Here is a 17,983-nt window from a genome sequence, read left to right on the forward strand (position 1 = left end):
TCAAGTGAACATGAAACAGACTGAGAAGGGAGCAGTTGGGTTTGGGAGACTCCTACCAGCTGCCTCAGCAAGCACGTGTCCCCACTGCCTCTGCTCCCCTGCTTCTCTACTAGGCAACAGAGGCTCCACCAGTGAGGTCCAGTGTGAAAGTTGGATAACTCTGGTGGTAAGGTTTTAAACAAAAGCCTTTCTTACATAAAAATAGAGTAAACCCTAACCCCATACCATGAATGGCTGCTTACCCATCACAAGGGATCAGGAGGTGATTTGTAAACCCACCTAGGCACTGCTGTCTGCTTCTAAATAAGTTTAAGCTGCAAGTTGTTTGTATCTGGCTCTGCTGCCAGCTTGCATGCAGCACTGCAAGTGTTGAGGGCGGCAGCACTCTGAACAGGCAAGACACTATCCTGGGATCCCCAGTCCAAGAAGGACAGGTATTTACTAGAGAGGGTACAGCAAAGGGCTACAGAGATGCTGAGGGGACTGAAACATCTCTCTTATGAGGAAAAAACGAGAGAATTTGGGATTCCCAGTCTGGAGAATACTGAGGTGGGATCTAACAGATGTTTATAAATACTTAAAGGAAGGGTCTCAGGAGGAAGGGACCAGGTTTTTTTCAGTGGTGCCCAGTGACAGAACAAAGAGCAACAGGCACAAACTGGAACATAGGAAGTTCCATCTAAACATGAGGAGGAAATTCCGTATTTTAAGGCTGATGGAGCACTGGAAGAGGCTGCCAAGAGAGGTGGTGGAGTCTCCACCTCTGGAGACATTCTAAACCTACCTGTATGTATCCCTGTATGACCTTCTCTAGGTGAACCTGCCTTGGCAGAGGGGCTGATCGACAGAGGTCCCTACCATTCTGTGATGAGCCTGACCCCTTCACTAACAGCCAGCTCAGAAGCAATGCTGTTGGAAACTGCATCCTTCCCGAGCACAAAAGCAAACAGTTCACTAACTCCTTCCTACACCTCACTTCCTGCCAGGCAGAAAGAACTGCTTTCCAGCAGCCTCAGCCTGTGGCTCCAGCCGGAGCACAGCACACAGATGGAGGGCACCGAGCTGCTGAGCCCCTGGCCCAGCCGCTCCGAAGGGCCCTCTAGAGGGCAATGCGGCCGCACAGGAAAGTCCCGGAACGGCCCCATAATGGCCGAGTCTCTGCGGCTGGGTGAGCATGGCAACGCTTTCTGTAGCCATAAACACTGGGGGAGAACAAAATCAGGCACTTGCTCCACACACAGCAGCACTATTTGAAGCACTGAAAGGCAGAAGACACAGATACAAACGTCCAGCAAGCGTCTGTAGCAATACCGTGGTAAAAATCTCAGCACTAAACCCAGAGGGTGGTTTTGTTATCAGTAGCTACCACCAAGCAGTCAATGCTCTGTAAATTCAGCACTGCACTGGTGCAGTCACTGCAGGACGAATCACACCTCAGTATTTTGACAATTTTGCCCTTACATGCATGAGACCTGACTAGAACACTGCTTAAAAGCAGCTGCACCTGTGTTTACAAGATGATTCTGGACACGTCACCTAGTCAGAAAGGCACTGCCCCCCTCAAATGCAAAGCAACCCCAAACTTCTCCTCTGTAACCCTAACCCAGCAATACCTGCCCCACTCCCATCACTCTGAGCTGCTACTCAGATCTCAAAATCAGGTAAATGCCAACAGCTAACAGGGCAAGGCAACTATTTCTGCTATTAGCAAATTGCAGCAGATCCAAGGTAAGTCACTGATCAACCAGTCTACAGCATTTCACCTCCCTGAAGAGTGTCTGTTCCAGGCACCCCCTCAGCGTTCTGGCTTTTAACTATAAAGGCACCTGCATATAAGGTAAAGTTTTTGGGAGCAGCCTTGTTGATATACACCCTTCAAAAAAGACAAAACAAAAAGAACGAACACTAGTAGGGGGAAAAATAACACCACAACATGGAAAAAAACCCCAAATACAAAAGCCTTCACTCAAGCAAAAATGTCCAAACCCAAAAAGCCCCAGAAGACCTCCATTTCCTCCTGTCCCTGTGCTACTTTTCTGGGCCAGTCAAGAATGGCTGAATGCTGCCCACATGCATTGCCTTTTCTTTAGCTGGAGAAGACTTTGTGACAGACAGAACTCAGTGGAGCAAGACTAACCAGTCCTCCTTCATCATCTATCAAGGACTGCAGTTATCACTGCCTTACACACTCACCCACAAACCTCAGCAATGAGGGGAAGACAGTGCTCAAGAGAACCCTTGGGGGAAATAAAGGAAACACAAACCCCAACCCGTGCATGGTACATTTTGCTTGAAACCAAGCACTGTGAGTAGTGGCAGCTTACTGCCAAAAACATGGTACCGAGGCAGAGCTAGATATTTTCAGACAGATGTTTGGGATTCAGGGATCCCTCAGCTCCACCACACAGCCTGTTGCTGGAATCAGCTGCACTCCCCACAGGACTCACCCACCCTGCAGTGAGGACACCTCTCCTCCTACTGAAATTGCTTTGAGGCTCAGGATTCTGCCCGGCCTGCATTTAAAGCTGGTCCCGCCCCACTGGTGACTAACCTCATTCCTTCTGCAACTGGTTAGCATCAAGGCAGCTCTGCACTCGAAGTGGACATCACAGATCTGATACCGCATAGGAGCCACCCTCTTCCTGAGATGACTCAGACATTCCAACCATTCAAAAAGCAGTTGCTTCTTTCTGACTTTAACAGCAGGTCCTCACACCAATGGCTATCAGCTGGGTTCAAGTGTTTCCAAGAGTACTGAACAGGTCTGCAGGAACTCAGCAAGACAGACCTGCTAGCCATTTGCAAGACACACAACTGGCACAACAGACCAGGCCAAGCTCCAGTCGATAGCTGAGACAGCTCTGTAGTAGGTATCCAACGCACAAGAGAGAGTCCAAGGGAGGAGGCCAGAAAAAAAAGAAATGATTTTCAGGGAAGAGATAGTTGGAATTCCCCTCAGTTCAAGATACATCACACCAGCAAGTGATAAGCTGTGGCCCATAGCTATTTCTATGACGGTGTTCACAGACGCTGCAGGACACATTTAAATTGTATTTTTCATAAGTATTCTCCAAATATAATTGAGGAATAGATTATGGAATCAAATTAACCCTTCAGCATTTTTGTCTCAACCTTTCAAAACTACCTGCTCACTTACCTAAGGCAGCAGCAAGCAAGAGCAAAGTCAAGGCAATTAAGACTCCTAAAACTGCCCATTCTGTACACAGTTAAAAAATAACCACATTGGGTATGTAAAGCTCATTACAGGTTTGCTTATCAGAGCACACTGGGTGCCAAACGGGCCTAAAATTTGCTTTGAATACGTATTTAGCTTTTATCTATTTCAAGCTGATGAGCAAAGCTACAATGAGATGAACCAGAAGTTTTCAAACACACCTAAAGACAAACTTCTAAAACTCAAACCCAGCCTGCTCACACTATTTTAACTACTAAAATAGCATTTAGTTACTAGAATAGTGCTTCTGGACTTAATCTTTGACTTATTGATTGCTGCTGTTACTGCAAGTAGCCACATATACCACAGCTCACCCCAACAGCTTAGAGCAGGATGATAGTATTGGTGTTTTCTGTTTCACTTTTCTTTCACCATTGTTAGGACTCTGTTTTCAACTACATTAATTCGTTAGGAGAGCTGGAGTGGGAAGGGTTTCTCTACACGTGGCAGGGCACCCATCAGGCTCTTCTAAAGTAACACACATTCTGCTGTGACAAAACTGAAGCCATACACATGGAGGTCAGAGAATCCATTAGCTACTCATTATTAACTCACAATCTAAATTTTCCCCTCGGGAAGATTCTGCCTTGGTCTCTGCAAGGTATTAGTTCAGCCAGGGATTCAGCATCCCATAACTGCCTTATGGGAATCACACCATGGGAAGGGCTGCACTCAGTGCTGCCAGCACGCAACAACCGAGCTCATTAACTTCTCCACAAACGTTGCCACTAGCAGGGTGTTTCACATTCGGTTTTTCTGAAGCCTTTCCAGATCCAAATGTTTTCATAAATGTATCCCGAGATACCAGACTCTGGTATCGCAGCTAACCTTATCAGATTCCTCAGTGTTCTACCAGCAGGATCAGCTCAAGGTTCTCCCTTGTCTCTCCTTTGCTCCCATCAAGTCAAAAACACTGCTCAAGGACCAGCATCACAAATCCACCACTGAAACTGCTCAGAGCTGCTGAAGGGATCCTACAGGAAGGCTGGAGAGAAACTTTTCATAAGGGCGTCTAGCAGTAGGACAAGGGTGAATAGTTTGAAGCTGAGGGAGAATAAATTCCATACATGGGGAACATTATTTGCCATGCTTCCCTGTCCCTCTGGCTGCACGCTGGCTTTGCCTCAGCAGTGTGAGCAGACCCACTCCAACCCCTGCCTCCTATCACAAGCTCGTCTGCACCAGTGCCCTACTAACCGGCCATGCTCACTAAGGTTTAAGAGGATCTACACAAACACCAAGCAGTGACATGCGGGGAGCAGAAAGCTATGAACACGTGCAGACATCTGTAAACTATGCAAGGTTCAGAAGTTGTATTTTACAGGCTTTTCTCACAGCCCAAGTTACTCTGATTGCTAAGACAGAACTCCCGTTGCCACAAAAATCCTCATTAGCACCAGGATGAAAGACGGTCTCATCTGCTGGACCTCCAGGCTCAGTCTTCATTGTCCTGGTAATGTAAGCCCTCAAGCCTACAGAAACATTTGTGTACAAAACATCACATTCTCCCTTTCCTTATCGCCTGTAATTCCCACAGACATGTTCATCCCTCCTGTCTTTTATGTCTTCTCTCTTGAAATTTTATGAGTTAGACCAGGAAGATCAGTTTCAGCATGAAGTTTATAACATCATCAAACAGTTAAATACACCATCACCAGGCCAAGTTCACCTGCTATCTCTGTCTAGCCACTGCTGATCAAGCTAGCACTGCAGATCTCCTAGTACATGCTCCTAGCTCTTCCAGGAACAAAAATAATTTAATTTCTGCAGGTTTAATGACTGTTGCTTAGGCTCCATAAACAGTTTAATCCAAACACAAGCTATGTACACCAAACATGTATCTGTAAGCTCCTTACATCCAAAGTGAGAAGAGACAGAAGGCAGAAACTGCAGAGAAATATACTGGTGGACACAGAACAGACCCACACCTTTCAGCTCTGAAAGCTTCTCAGAGCTGCGCATTGCTGTGCTTGGAGAACAGCAAAGTTTAACCTTCTTCTCAGAATCTTGGCACCTTAGTAAACTCAGCTACAAGAATGTGTTTCCTAAGTATTCTTATGACTAAATCACATACGCAATAATATTCTACCAGACTGTTTCCTTGAAGGTGCCAAAATCTTGAGACCACATTTTTAGACTGCTAGGTTAGATATTCCTGATACCAAAAGCCTGGGTATTAAAAAGATATCTAAGCCACTGTGAACACAAACAACTGGGTCCAGGTTACGAAATTACTAAGATTTAGGTTGCTCACATTTACCTTCCAATTTAAATCTTAAATTGCAATCATTCCAACAACCTCTGTAAAACTCAAACCAGTTTGGAGCATCCAGCTACAGGCTACCAACTTCAATAAGTGTTCTTAAAAGATGTTTTAGCTGGAAGAAAACTCCTTTTGTTTCCTCCTGGGTTTGTTCCTGTATCTAGTTCAGTTAGCTCCCTTTCTTCAGTTGTATCTTCTATCCCACTGAAAGTCAAGTTGCTTAAGAAGGGGTAACAGAAACCAGAGCCACCAAAAAGACAAACTGATGCAAGCAGAATGAAATTCCACCATTCTTTGAAGGCAAAATGATCCATTTCTTCATTAATAAAGCAGAAACTCTCATTGCATTCTCTCTTGCTACAAGACTAGGATGTTAGAGCCTTACCAAGTTTATTTTCATCAGTGTATCTTGTTTCATAACATGTTAACAAGACAAAGTGGTTATTTGTGAGTATCTGCAGACAATTAGAGCTTCTCCTAGCCCTTATGAAAGAATTAGATTAATTTAATTGTCCTCTTAATACTTCTAGATTATGCAGCTAAATTCTGAAGGATGTAAGAACACTGTCTTTCACTACAGATTGTTAATGTTTTTGTTTTAAAACATTGTCTTTAGAATTGTTTTAAGCCCAGTAAGCAAAAAGCAGCTTTATCAAGCTCAAGCCACAGAAGAGGACAGCCCTTCCCACAAATGTTTCTACAATTGCCATAGAAGCTGCCATTTAAGTACAAATGTAAATTAAAGTGATGTAGCATCTGCACTTCTTGGGCATTCCTGCAACCCGAAAAGTTTTCTTAGAAATCAGTTTCCATGTGTTGCAGGAAACGGTAACAGAAAAGAGACCCAGTTCCTGACCCACTTCATCTGACCCCCAGCTGCAGCAGCAAAGCACCAGTACAGTGCAATGGCAGGAGAGCAGCCCTGCAGTTCCGGCAGTGTGGTGCACACACCTTATCCCAGGAAACGCTGGGATCCATCACCTGCTAAGCCATCAGGGATGAGCTGAAGGACACAAGAAAGCTACTCATTTCTGAGCCGAGCTAATCTTTTTTCCACTTTTCAGCCTGCATCAGTAAAGCCAGCTGAAGGACTATGAAAAAGTGAGCTTCAGCTACTGTCTTATTCTGAAAAGACAAAACAGAAAGCAAATCTGATCTGAATTACAACTCTGAGCCTCACTGGTAATGCACACGGTTTAGTAAGCCTGTTATTCTGCAATTAAGTGAAGCCTTACAGTGCCTGTAGGCCCTAAGCAGCACTGCTTTGCCAAGTGTATTGATACAGCACCTCAGCACAGCATTTTGGGCACTGTTTGCTCACATTCTGCAGTGTTACCAAAAATATCTTCCATGATAGATCCCTTACAGGTTTACCAAAGCAAATCTACTTCTAACACATACACACAAAAAAACATCCCAACCAGAACTGACAATTCTACACCTGCTTTTTTATCCATTTCACCTGCTTTGCAGGGTGATTGAACTGACTTTGCTAAAAATGTGACACTGTAGTTTACATCTGGAAGCAATTCAACAACAAACCCACAAGGAAACTAATCTATAGCAGATCAGATGCGGTGCCCATGTTCCTAAGGCTGGGAATGCAGCTTAGAACCACATCTGAAAAACAGAGCTAAGAAATGCACATCCAGATGCTCTAAAGGAGAAGCAAGTTAACCCCTCCTCACATAAATACATTGCTGTCCTGATTCCAGAGGTGCATTTTGAAATAAACTCCTGTGCTCCTCTACTCTTCCCATTATTCCAGTGTGCAATCACTCCTTAAGACCACTTGCAGTCATTGACTACCTTGAAGGCTGCAAAACAGCCAAAGACATTTCTGGTGCTGCTAGCTTCCCAGGCACCAATGCTGTGACTTTTCAATACACTTGGACCAAGTGTGCTGGGAAAAGATTTTTTGGAGAAAAGAAGCCTTTAAATGAATTAAGCCTTGACATTTACCCTCCCTCCATCACTTCAGTTGTGCAGTTCTGATAGAAGTAGGGTAGGATAGAACAAACTCTCACGAGAAACGTCTCAAACACAGTCACTACACATCACTTGAGTGCCTTTACACTTCATTCAGGTCAGAACTCAAGTCTGTACTCTACATAGAGACTTTAGAAGAAAACAAGTGCAAACATCCTTCTTCTAGCCTGCCTGTTCAGCTCTGGGTGAAAATACAGGAAAACTTCACTATCAAGACTCAATTTTCCATGAACAACTTGGAAAAAAAGTAGGTGCAGTAGAAAAGAAACCTTTAGAAAGTGTGGAAAGGTTTAGGCAATGGAAGTTGAGATGCTGCTGCTCTTCAGCATGTTGTGAGAATGATACGCTAGCAGGGAACTGCTTCACCAAATTACTTTTATATTCGTATTTAGCCCCATTGGGTTTTCACTGAGCTTCACCAGAAGCCTGAATGACTTTTTACTCAGACACAGGTTAGGGCAACTGGGGGGAAGCTGAAGAGCAAGAATGAGGAAGAAAAGAGGAGGAGGGTTAGTGTTACAGTGGGTTCAAGTGTTGCAGACTGCTACTCCAAACTCACTCAGCAGTGTGCAGAGTACATCATCCTTCACCTGGGTGACTTCAGCAAGCTATTTCTCATCATTTTTGCTGGGTCAAACAACACACACACACAGTGATAGCAATTCCAGAACACTGCATTCGAGCCATGAACCCAGTAGAGCTCCTCATGGTTGGTCAGAAATCACGCACTGGATGTGAAGTTTCTTCTTTTCAGTTCTTGTGCCCCATCCTTCCCTAGCTTGAAGAACTGAGTAGTAGTAGACGTACAACTTTAAAGGAGGTCACAGGACTATTTAAATCTAAATATTTCAGTGCCTGTTAGATTGGCAACGTGATGTTTACAAAAATGCTGGTGAAGTCATTCGATTTATGTATGAAAAACACTGGGAAGGGAGCTTGAATGAACAGTTGTTAAAGCCTTAGAAAAAGAAGAAGGTCAAAACCACAAAGAAATCAAAACAAAAATTCAGACAGAACTTCTACTCTTCAAGCCATGAGAACTCTGCTAGTCCTTCAGCCATTTTTAAAGGCTGTTGTTCAAAAATGGATTCAGTTGACGAGAGAGAACAAGAAAAGAAACCAAGAGTCTTTGCAGAGTTGTCTCATCATTCTCGTGACCCATCCTCACCTACTGCACTGCTGGCTCTGAAGCACATCTGAAGTTGGGAACCAGGCCCTAAGAAATATCTTCCTCTTCCCAGATTCACTGGCGTCCCAACATCCCATCTCTTTGCACATGCTGTAACTCTCCTGCTGGAGAGTAGAAATGGGCTCCCTCTGGAAGGTTCCTCAGCTAAGCCAAGTGACAAACACAGAATGACTTATTGTAATGCTGAAAGCACCTTCCCACGTGGAAGCAACATTAGCTAGAACAGACCAGGGCCAAGACAGAGCAGAGACTCGGCAATAGACCATTCACAACCATCTCTGTGCTCCTGCTGACTGCGATATGCTGTGGTATTGTAAACGATCTGTCATTAGGACTCATCCCAGCTTTATCAGTGTGACAAATGCATGAAAAAAAGACAAATCTCTATTTGGTTGAAACAGTGTTAGCTATTCATGAGATTTTAAAATCCATGCATGATGCTAGAACTTCACCCTTCTCCCTGCTGGTGAACCCTAGGGTGGAGCTCTTCTGTTAGGCTTCCCCCAGTCGAGTCTATGCTTGCTGCTTACAAAGCCAGCTATGAGGGAACCAAAACCTTCTACTTTTACTGATTTAATGGGCACCATCTGTTCCACAATCCATGTACACACTAACATGAACACCATCATCATCCTGATAGACTGCAAAGGCAGGAGCACTTCCACACAAACTGTTTATCCCTGCTTCTTCCCCACCGCCAAAGTCGGGTGAGTGGAGCTCAGGACAAACTGCCAACATTGTTTCTTTCTAGAAGAAAATCACTGTAAACATGCTGGACATCTCCAACTGATTTTCCTCTAGTCTTAAGGAAGGATGAACTTAACACCTTCATTTTAACATCAAGGTACCTCCAGGCAGACAGGAGGCAGAGGCAATCTGCAGAAGGCAGGGAAGAGACTTTTCTAACTGGGCCTAAGAACCTAGTGTTTGTTGGAGCACAATAGGAACAATCACCACAGATAAGGGAGGTATAAATCATCCTCATCAGAAGACCACTGCTATCTCTACAAATACAGAACTCTAATCCACAACTATCTAAAGGGAGGTTGTAGCCAGGTGGGGTTGGTCTCTTCTCTCAGGCACCCAGCAACAGAATGAGGGGGGACAGCTTCAAGTTGTGCCAGGAGAGGTCTAGGCTGAATGCTAGGAGGCAGTTCTTGGCAGAGAGAGTGATTGGCATTGGAATGGGACGCCCAGGGAGATGGTGGGGTCACAGTCCCTAGAGGTGTTCAAGAAAAGACTGGATGGGGCACTTAGTGCCATGGTCTAGTTGATTGGATAGGGTTGGGTGATAGGTTGGACAGGATGATCTTGGAGGTCTCTTCCAACCTGGCTGATTCTATGATCTCAGCTCTAAACCAGCACAGCACAGTGCCATAAACTGCTACCTTTACCCCCGCAGAGGAGGCATTGCCAGCTGACTCACCCCCAAGCTGTAGAGCAGGAGGTGCTTCGGGAAAGGCCATCTAAGACCTAACTCATTAGGGACTTAACAACGGCTTTGAGAAGGTGACAGGACAGACATCTGCAGCAGCAGCACCACCAAACCTCAACCATCAAGGATTGTCTTGTAACTGGAAAGACCTTTTCAAGACTGCAGCAACTAGTTACTGGTTAAAAATATCAGGCAAGTCTTCCAATATCAACAGAATTCCAACCACAAGGATGCATTTATTACATTTACTTAATGACAATCCTGATCCAAACGTCCCTAAGCAGCCAAGCCAAACTGCTGGGCTCTCTCAGCAGCAGTACCAAGGAGGAAATCAATGAAGTACTTCTAGGTGTATTAACAAGTACTTGGAATTCCTAACGTGGATTTTTTTATATAGTTATGCATGCATCAGTGCTCCTGATACTGCTTAGTATGACAAGGCTGTGCACACACGATGTGCTTCAAAGAGGATTGGATGTTTAGAGCATTGATGAAAGGGATCACAGGATCCACCTCTTTTGTAAGTAACATTTTTCTGTGGAATTTCCTGAAGAGTACATGCCAACACGAAGTGATATCATAGGTGGCTTCCATGCCAGCGAACTCAAAGCAACATAGACAATCACACCCATCTAATCCCCTAAAGAGGGAGTATAAGGCTGAAGAATGAGCTTTTAAAGCAGCTGAATGAGACAAGCATTGCTTCATTCAAGTTCTGCCTCAATAAGCACTAGGAAGGAAAAGCTATTCTTTAAACAACCGAGGTAAGATACAAGTCAGATGCACACCTTTCTTGGGGTTAACTTGCAGTACCCAACAAGTTTGCCAGGTTGGAATGACATTATTCATCAGATAAAAACCACGGTTCTTTAAGAAATGCTTCAAATATGGAACACCCATTAGTAGGGCTCAACACAGGGATGGAAAGAATAAAGGGATTCTTCTGTAGTAACTGCAACAAGAATTAATACTAACTCATGTAAGTCAAGGATACCAAATGGAGCTGACAACACAGCTACAGTTTAGATCCCACCACTGCACTGTCACCCACGGCACAAACCTTCCCTGCAGGAGGTGGCCATATGCATACTCCTGCTGACCTGGGACAGAATTTATAGAAAGAATTCCAAATAAATAACTTGATGTACTTAGAAACTAGTTCTAAACAGGTCAAGATTATGTGTTAAGTGCAAATGACTCTTAAAAAACTTAAACTGAGGTGTAACCTACTCTGTCAGGCAGATCAAAAGAGAAAGCACCATCACCCATTAATAAATAGCTGTGCTCACAACACCCAAAAGCCACATGAGGAGCCCCACTCGCCTCCTGTCAGGTAATGCAGCAGCTCCTAAGAAAGCCATTCCACCCAGGCAAGGCTCAAGTCAACCAAACACATTTTTAGTAGACAGGTTTTCTGCCAGCAATATTTAAGCTCTTCTAAAAAGCAGAAAGAGCAGACCACTTCCAATTTCCCTAGCGTATCTGCATCTATAGACAGCACATAACATACTACTTATCCACAATAAACCTGACAGAAGAAACCCAGACCCATTCTGATTAACAAATATGGCTTTGATACTTGGGAAAGAACTTCAGCTGCCATCTCAAATTACAAGCTGAAAAATCCCCCATATGAGAAATTCACTACTAATCATCACTGAATTTTACTGTCCTCTTGATTTCATAAATTTAGGACTAAGCAGTTCCTATTCTCAGGCTGAGTATATAAAGGTTCACTTCACAGACATTCCAGCAACTCTCTCACAGTCTTATCAGGTCTGAAGTTCACAAAAGCAGGGGAAAGCTAACCAAAACAAAACTACTCTCAAGTTGCTCCCCTTAGTAGTACAGCAATTCCAGCCTCCCTAGTTCATGAGGATCAGAAGCAGCTCCAGCACTCTGTAACACACATGCACAGTGTATTTCTGAGCTATAAAGGCAGGGGCTCTCCAGCTGCTGTTTACCCAGAATATTTTACAAGAGGGTAAAAACGTGATAATTGGCACTGATGGGAAGTGGTTATAGAGTTCCTGAAGACAGACAAGGTTGGAGTGTTGGGCAAGAGAGTCAGCAGATGTTAGTGCAACATCCCATCGATAGCAAGTTGGATAGACAAGAAAGTTGAGAGCAGAGAACACAAAGCACTGAGCACTCAAGGCTGGGTGGAGTACAGGGAACAGCAGAAGCAGAAGAGTCATCAGCACCGGTAGGGCAGACCTCACGCAGTCACAAAGGTAAGTGTTAGTGCCTGTTTCTTTTATAGAGTAGAAATTAACAAGTTCCTCCTGCAGAGAAAGTAATCAAGGACAAAAAATCAGGCAGAGTTTTTTAAGAAGGCAAGTGTTGCATTGCATCCTTCATTGCTCTTAGCCTGGACACATTTTTAGGCAGTGAACCAATCCATGGAATCCTCTAACATCCACTCTAAGAGAATGAACTGCATCTCCCTGTAATTTAGTTCTGGGCAAATTCAAACCAAACATAGTCTCGTCTGTGGCCATCTACCATCAAAAACTGGACTCCAGGACTGAGGCAGACCCAAGAAAAAGCAAAACCTCAACCTGCTTCAGACACATTCATGTTCAACGTTGTCCTTGCTCTGATCAAAGCTTAATTCAAATGGGAATGCCTTGAGCCACATGTGGAACAGGAGAGCACTTCTACAAGCAGCCCTTCCTAGGTGCTTCATCACATCCCTACTGCATTCCCCAAATCCTTTGTTCTAAGGCCTTTCCTGCACAACTTCAAGCACGGGCACTGCCCCCATGATGCAGCAGCACCCATGTGGTACAGTAATGCTCCAACAGAGCCATGTTGTTCAAACGGGCTTCCAAAATCTTCAGATGTTCTTTTATGTGAACTCAGCATGTGAAGAAGGGAAATGCCATTAAGTCCATCTAGTAATAACCACGGTCACCAGAGAAAGAAGAGATTGTCTTTTCCTGTGTGTCCACCCATGGACAAGTCTAACCAAGAAGTTGCACGAACAGAAAAAAGCAGCAAGCAATAACAGAGAGGTTCTCTACACTTCAGAGAACCCTGTGTGTAAAACCCCCACAGAGGCATCATAATTCTTATCTAAAGTGTGAATAAAATCAATTCAACAAGTGAATGCCTAAGTCAATAAACTGAAATGGTTATCAGACACACACACAAAAAATATCCAGCTCTGCACCAGTGACTGGTCACTTCTCCCTGTCAGACAAATCAAGATCCACCCTGCAGAAAAAATAAAGCCTCCCAACAGAATGCCAGATTTGTTTCATTTCAGAAGGTTCCTGCACCATTAGATTCTTCCCTAAAGAAGAGACTTCATTGTTACGGCAATTAGTATTCCTCCACCCCAGCAAAGGGAGAGGAGAAAAAAAAAGAGGCAGCTCTGAAAGGGTAATCTAGCCATTTCGCAGCTTTGCCTCCTTACTCCACCCAGTCTCTGCTCTGCTCAATGGCTGCACACAGCATCCATAAACATGGTAACAGCAAAAGAAACAGACAAAAAATGAGATCCCTGAGAACAAGCTAGAAACCTGCAATAAATTCCCCCCTGTACAAATATTTTCTTTGTTTGGTTCCCTAATGTCATTCCCCTTATTTAACAAAACCACTCTAAGGGCAAATAACATTTTTTGAGAGCAGACCCTCCCTCTTCCGAAAAGCAGCCGAATGCTGCACAATCATTTACCAAATGATCAGCACTGAACGTAGGTTCTTTAACCCCCACCTCCTGAGACTATAAACAATACTGTCATAAGAATACACCACTGACAAGAATCTCCACTTAAACACAGAACCCAGCCAGGTTCGATATGCCAAACGTTTATTTATGGTAAAAATAATGTTTATTAAAGATCTATTTTTTAACGCAGCTTGGATTAACCTTCCCCCATCCCCTGGTTAGGTAATTCATTATGAATTGACTTGACCTGCAACAACCAAGCCCTCTGCTGCAGCACTATCAGCAAGGAACACCAGTGGCAAAGAAAGGAGGTGTCCCAATATTACTGGTATTAAAGGTCAAGTTTAATGGCATCCACCTTAAATTAATACAAATAAATAAATAAAAAAGAACAAATCTCACACCCTCCGAACTGAGGAAAGCCTGAACTTTTTTAAGGGAGGCACCACTCCCACCCCCCAACTCCCATCAAAAGCCCTGCCTGCGCATAACCTCCTGACGAAACAAAACCTCAGAAGCAGCAATAAACTGAGCATTTTAGCGAACGCGATCGCTATGAGAAGGCTTCCAAGAGAAGTCTGTGATTGCAGACAGCCAGGCAGCGATATGACCCCAAGAAGGAGAGATCAGACCTCCCTCCCCCGTTTTTACTGCAGCTGGTTCTGAAGGTCTGAGCCACCTCCTATCAACGCTTTCCCTGCTAGATCACTGCAGGAAAACAGGGTGGATGTGAAGCAAATTCTTAAAATAACACCGACTCCTTTCCCCTCTATCACCAACGAATTCTCGCTGTGTGTTCCCTACTGCGGCCGACTCCGGGGAGCAGGGCCATCTCCAGCCAAACGCCTGCCTTGCCCTCGGAGAGGACGGGGCAGAGGAGAACGGGAGGCAAACCCCCGGGCAGCATTCGGGGAAGAGATGCTCGGGCTCCTCTCCTGCACACACGTAGCGGCCTCCTCGCCCCAGGCTTATTTTTCCATAATAATTCGCTCCCGGCCCACCGCCTCCTCCCCGGTATCTTGCTAAGTCACCAGAAGAAATTAAGCGGCCTAAAGCGGGGGGAGGACGCGAAGGCCGAGGGAGCCGGAGCCCACTGCGGGGGCTGCTCTCTCCGCACCCCACCCCGCTCCCTTGTCTGGCCCACGCCTCCCCCGCGCCCTGTTTTCCTGCTAAGTCACCGGCAACGAGGACGCCGCTGGAGCCCGGCAAGGGCCAGCACAGAAGACAGGGAACCGCACCCGGTGGCCCCCACCTCACCCTACCCCACCCCGGCGGGGCGCGGGGATCGTCCCCCGCCTCGCCGCCCTCCCTCCCGCCCCGTCGCCCTGCCTCCCCCGCCTCCTTCCCCGGCTCCCTCCTCACCAACGGGCGCGGCCGCCATTTTGAGAGCGAGCTGGAGAGAAGGAGGGAGGGGGCAGGAGAGGCAGCGGAGGGCGGGGAGCAGCGGAGCAGAGGAGGGGGGACCGGGGAGGAGAACGGCGCCTGCCGCACGGCCCGCCGGGTCCCGCTGCCGACCGGGACAGCCTCCCGCGGGGCGCGACCGCGGGCAGCAGAGGGGAAGCAGGCGGGCAGGGAGGGAGGGGAGGCGCGGCGCGGCCCCGGCCTTACCCGAGCCGCCGCCAGCGCCGCCGCTTTTCTCTGCTATGGGGCCGGCGCCACCCGCCTCTCCCATGCACCGGCGCGGCTGGGCGTGGCGCAGGGGAAGGGGCGCCGGGAGGGATCGGGGAGCCGCGGAGGTTCTCACCGCTCGTCCCGCTCCGCTCCGCGCTCTGTCAGTGGCGCCCCGGCCGCCAGGAGGGAGGGAGGGAGCGGCGCGGCCCGCCGCGGCTCTGCGCATGTGCAGGCGGGGGGCGGGGAGTAACCGCCGGACGCCATCTTGGAGGGGCTGAGGCGCCGGGCGCGCGTCCCGGCATGCCCCGCGCCGGCCGCCTCCCGGCCTGCCCCGCGCCCCGCCGAGCCGTGCGGGAGGCGCAGCGGCGCCGGGCCCTGGCTGCCGGCCGCGGGCACCGCTGGCTGCCGGCACCGCTGGCCGCCGGCACCGCTGACCGCCGGCACCGCTGACCGCCCTCTGCTGCCGGGAGCGCCAGCTCCTGGCGAGTGTCCCTTCCAGGCGCCTGCCGTCACGCTGCCGAGGCAGCCTGCCGCCTTGCCACACACGTAACCGCCACACACGCTGCTGTTCTCTTCTTAGCGACACTCGGCTTAGTGGTAAAGATGCCTTAGGATGTCTGTAAGTGACAAAAAAGGCTGAGAATAGCACTGCAGAGACTGGTGCTGCTGGGAGCACTGGAACGTGGCCAGAGAAGAGCACCAGGGCTGGGGAGGGGCCTGGAGCACAGCCCTGTGAGGAGAGGCTGAGGGAGCTGGGGGTGTGCAGCCTGCAGAAGAGGAGGCTCAGGACAGAGCTCATTGCTGTCTGCAACTACCTGAAGGGAGGCTGTAGCCAGGTGAGGTTGGGCTCTTCTGCCAGGCAAGCAGCAAAAGAACGAGGGGACACAGTCTCAAGTTGTGCCAGGGGAGGTCTAGGCTGGGTGTTAGGGAGGTGGTGCAGTTGCTGTCCCTGGAGGCGTTGAAGCAAAGCCTGCATGGGGCACATAGTGCCATGGTTTAGTGAATTAGAAGGGTTAGGTGATAGGTTTGACTGGATGATCTTGGAGGTCTCTTACAACTTGGCTGATTCTGAGGGGATAGGAAGAGAAGGAAAAGGCTGAGTAAATATACATTTATCTATTGTAGTTTGGAGGCAGCCTCATGGACTGCCCACATCAGGAGTGCTGGCTGTAGTGAAGCTGGCAGTGACTCTGTCTGTGCCTTGGGAAACAATGGGGAGAACTGAGCTAAGGCCCTAAAGCAGCTCCAGCTCTGGAGTCCTCAACCCTCAACACAGGAAGGAGATGGACCTGATGGAGCAGGTCCAGAGAGGGGCCACAGAAATGATCAGGAGTCTGGAACACCTCTGCTACGAGGACAGGCCAAGGGAGCTGAGGTCATTCATCCTGGAGAAGAGAAGGCTCCAGGGATACCTAATAGCATTCCTGAAGGGGGCCTGCAAGAAGGCTGCAGAGGGACTGTTTCCAAAGGCCTGCAGTGATAGGATAAGGGGCAATGGTTTGAAATTAGAGAAGAGGAAATTTAGATTTTCTGTTAGGAACAAGTTCTTCACCATGAGGGTGCTGAAACACTGTAGCAGGTTGCCCAGAGAGGTAGTGTTCAAGGCCAGGTTAGATGAGGCCTTGAGCAGCCAAGTCTAGTGGAAAGGCTTCCCTGCCCAAGGCTTTTGTTTCATTTTGCTCCCCAGCTATGTTGCACAGTGGCAGAGAGCTGGTGCTGCTAGCAGTGCCAGTATTGCCTTGCTGGACCTTGGTTCCATAGTCTGGATTTCCATGGATATCATTCTCCCAGGATTCCTTTTTTAAGCTCACATTAGTCCAGGTAGGCCCCATCCCTGGAGATACTCTGGGTCAGGCTTGACAAGGCTCTGAGCAACCTGATCTAGTGGAAGATGTCTCTGCTGACTGAGAGTGGCTTGGACTAGATGAGTTTTGGAGATCACTTCCAACCCAAACCAGTCTGTGATACTGTGATTCAATTTTTGGTTTTGTAGTCCTTCTGGTTGTCAGTGTCAGTCTGATGGTGAGTCCCTGGAACAGGTTGCCCAGGGAAGTGGTGGAAGCTCCATCCCTGAAGATGTTTAAGGCCAGGCTGGATGAGACTCTGGACAGCCTGATCTAATGTGAGGTGTCCCTGCCCATGGCAGGAGGGTTGAAGCTGGCTGATCCTTGTCCCTTCCAACCCTGACTGACTCTATGAGTATCAGTGGCAGTAATCCTTCCCCAGGTGCTCTGCCAAGTACTCCGTTTGGAAAACGACAAAGGGGAGCTGGCAGCAGCCCCAGCCCCTGCAACTGCTCCACTGCAGTGGATCCAGCTGCAAAGCAGAGGGAGCCCTGCTGTGACAGGAAACGGTGACATGTGTCACTATCAAAGACCGGTGACCAAAGTCACCTCTGAGGCTGGCAGGCGTGACAGCGTCGCACAAGGTTTAACGTGGGCCATAAAGTTCTCTTGCAGTGCTGATCTGAGGCAGTAAAAACTTGATGTAGAATTATGTGTCTGGCAAAAACTTGAAGCCGCTTCAAGGGACACTGAAAGCTTCATAATCCAAAGCTGTACAGATTAATCTGTTTGTATTTTAGG

The 17,983-nt window shown here is 47.4% G+C and overlaps 1 protein-coding gene across 3 annotated transcripts in view; it reads right to left on the reverse strand.

The window, feature by feature from the left end:
- The window catches only part of PAFAH1B1 (platelet activating factor acetylhydrolase 1b regulatory subunit 1), a 33,699-nt gene extending 18,072 nt beyond the window's left edge, over nucleotides 1-15,627 (reverse strand). The window contains exon 1 of one of the 3 annotated variants that reach the window (XM_064165856.1): nucleotides 15,532-15,627. The gene's annotated coding sequence lies outside the window, so the exon portion shown is untranslated. Of the gene's footprint in view, nucleotides 1-15,149; nucleotides 15,347-15,395 lie in introns of those variants that run through there. The other 2 variants (XM_064165855.1, XM_064165857.1) reach the window with 2 other exon arrangements.
- Between the last annotated feature and the right edge of the window lie 2,356 nt (nucleotides 15,628-17,983).

Source organism: Pogoniulus pusillus, chromosome 27 (genome assembly GCF_015220805.1).
Source record: "Pogoniulus pusillus isolate bPogPus1 chromosome 27, bPogPus1.pri, whole genome shotgun sequence".
Taxonomy (NCBI): Eukaryota; Metazoa; Chordata; class Aves; order Piciformes; family Lybiidae; genus Pogoniulus; species Pogoniulus pusillus.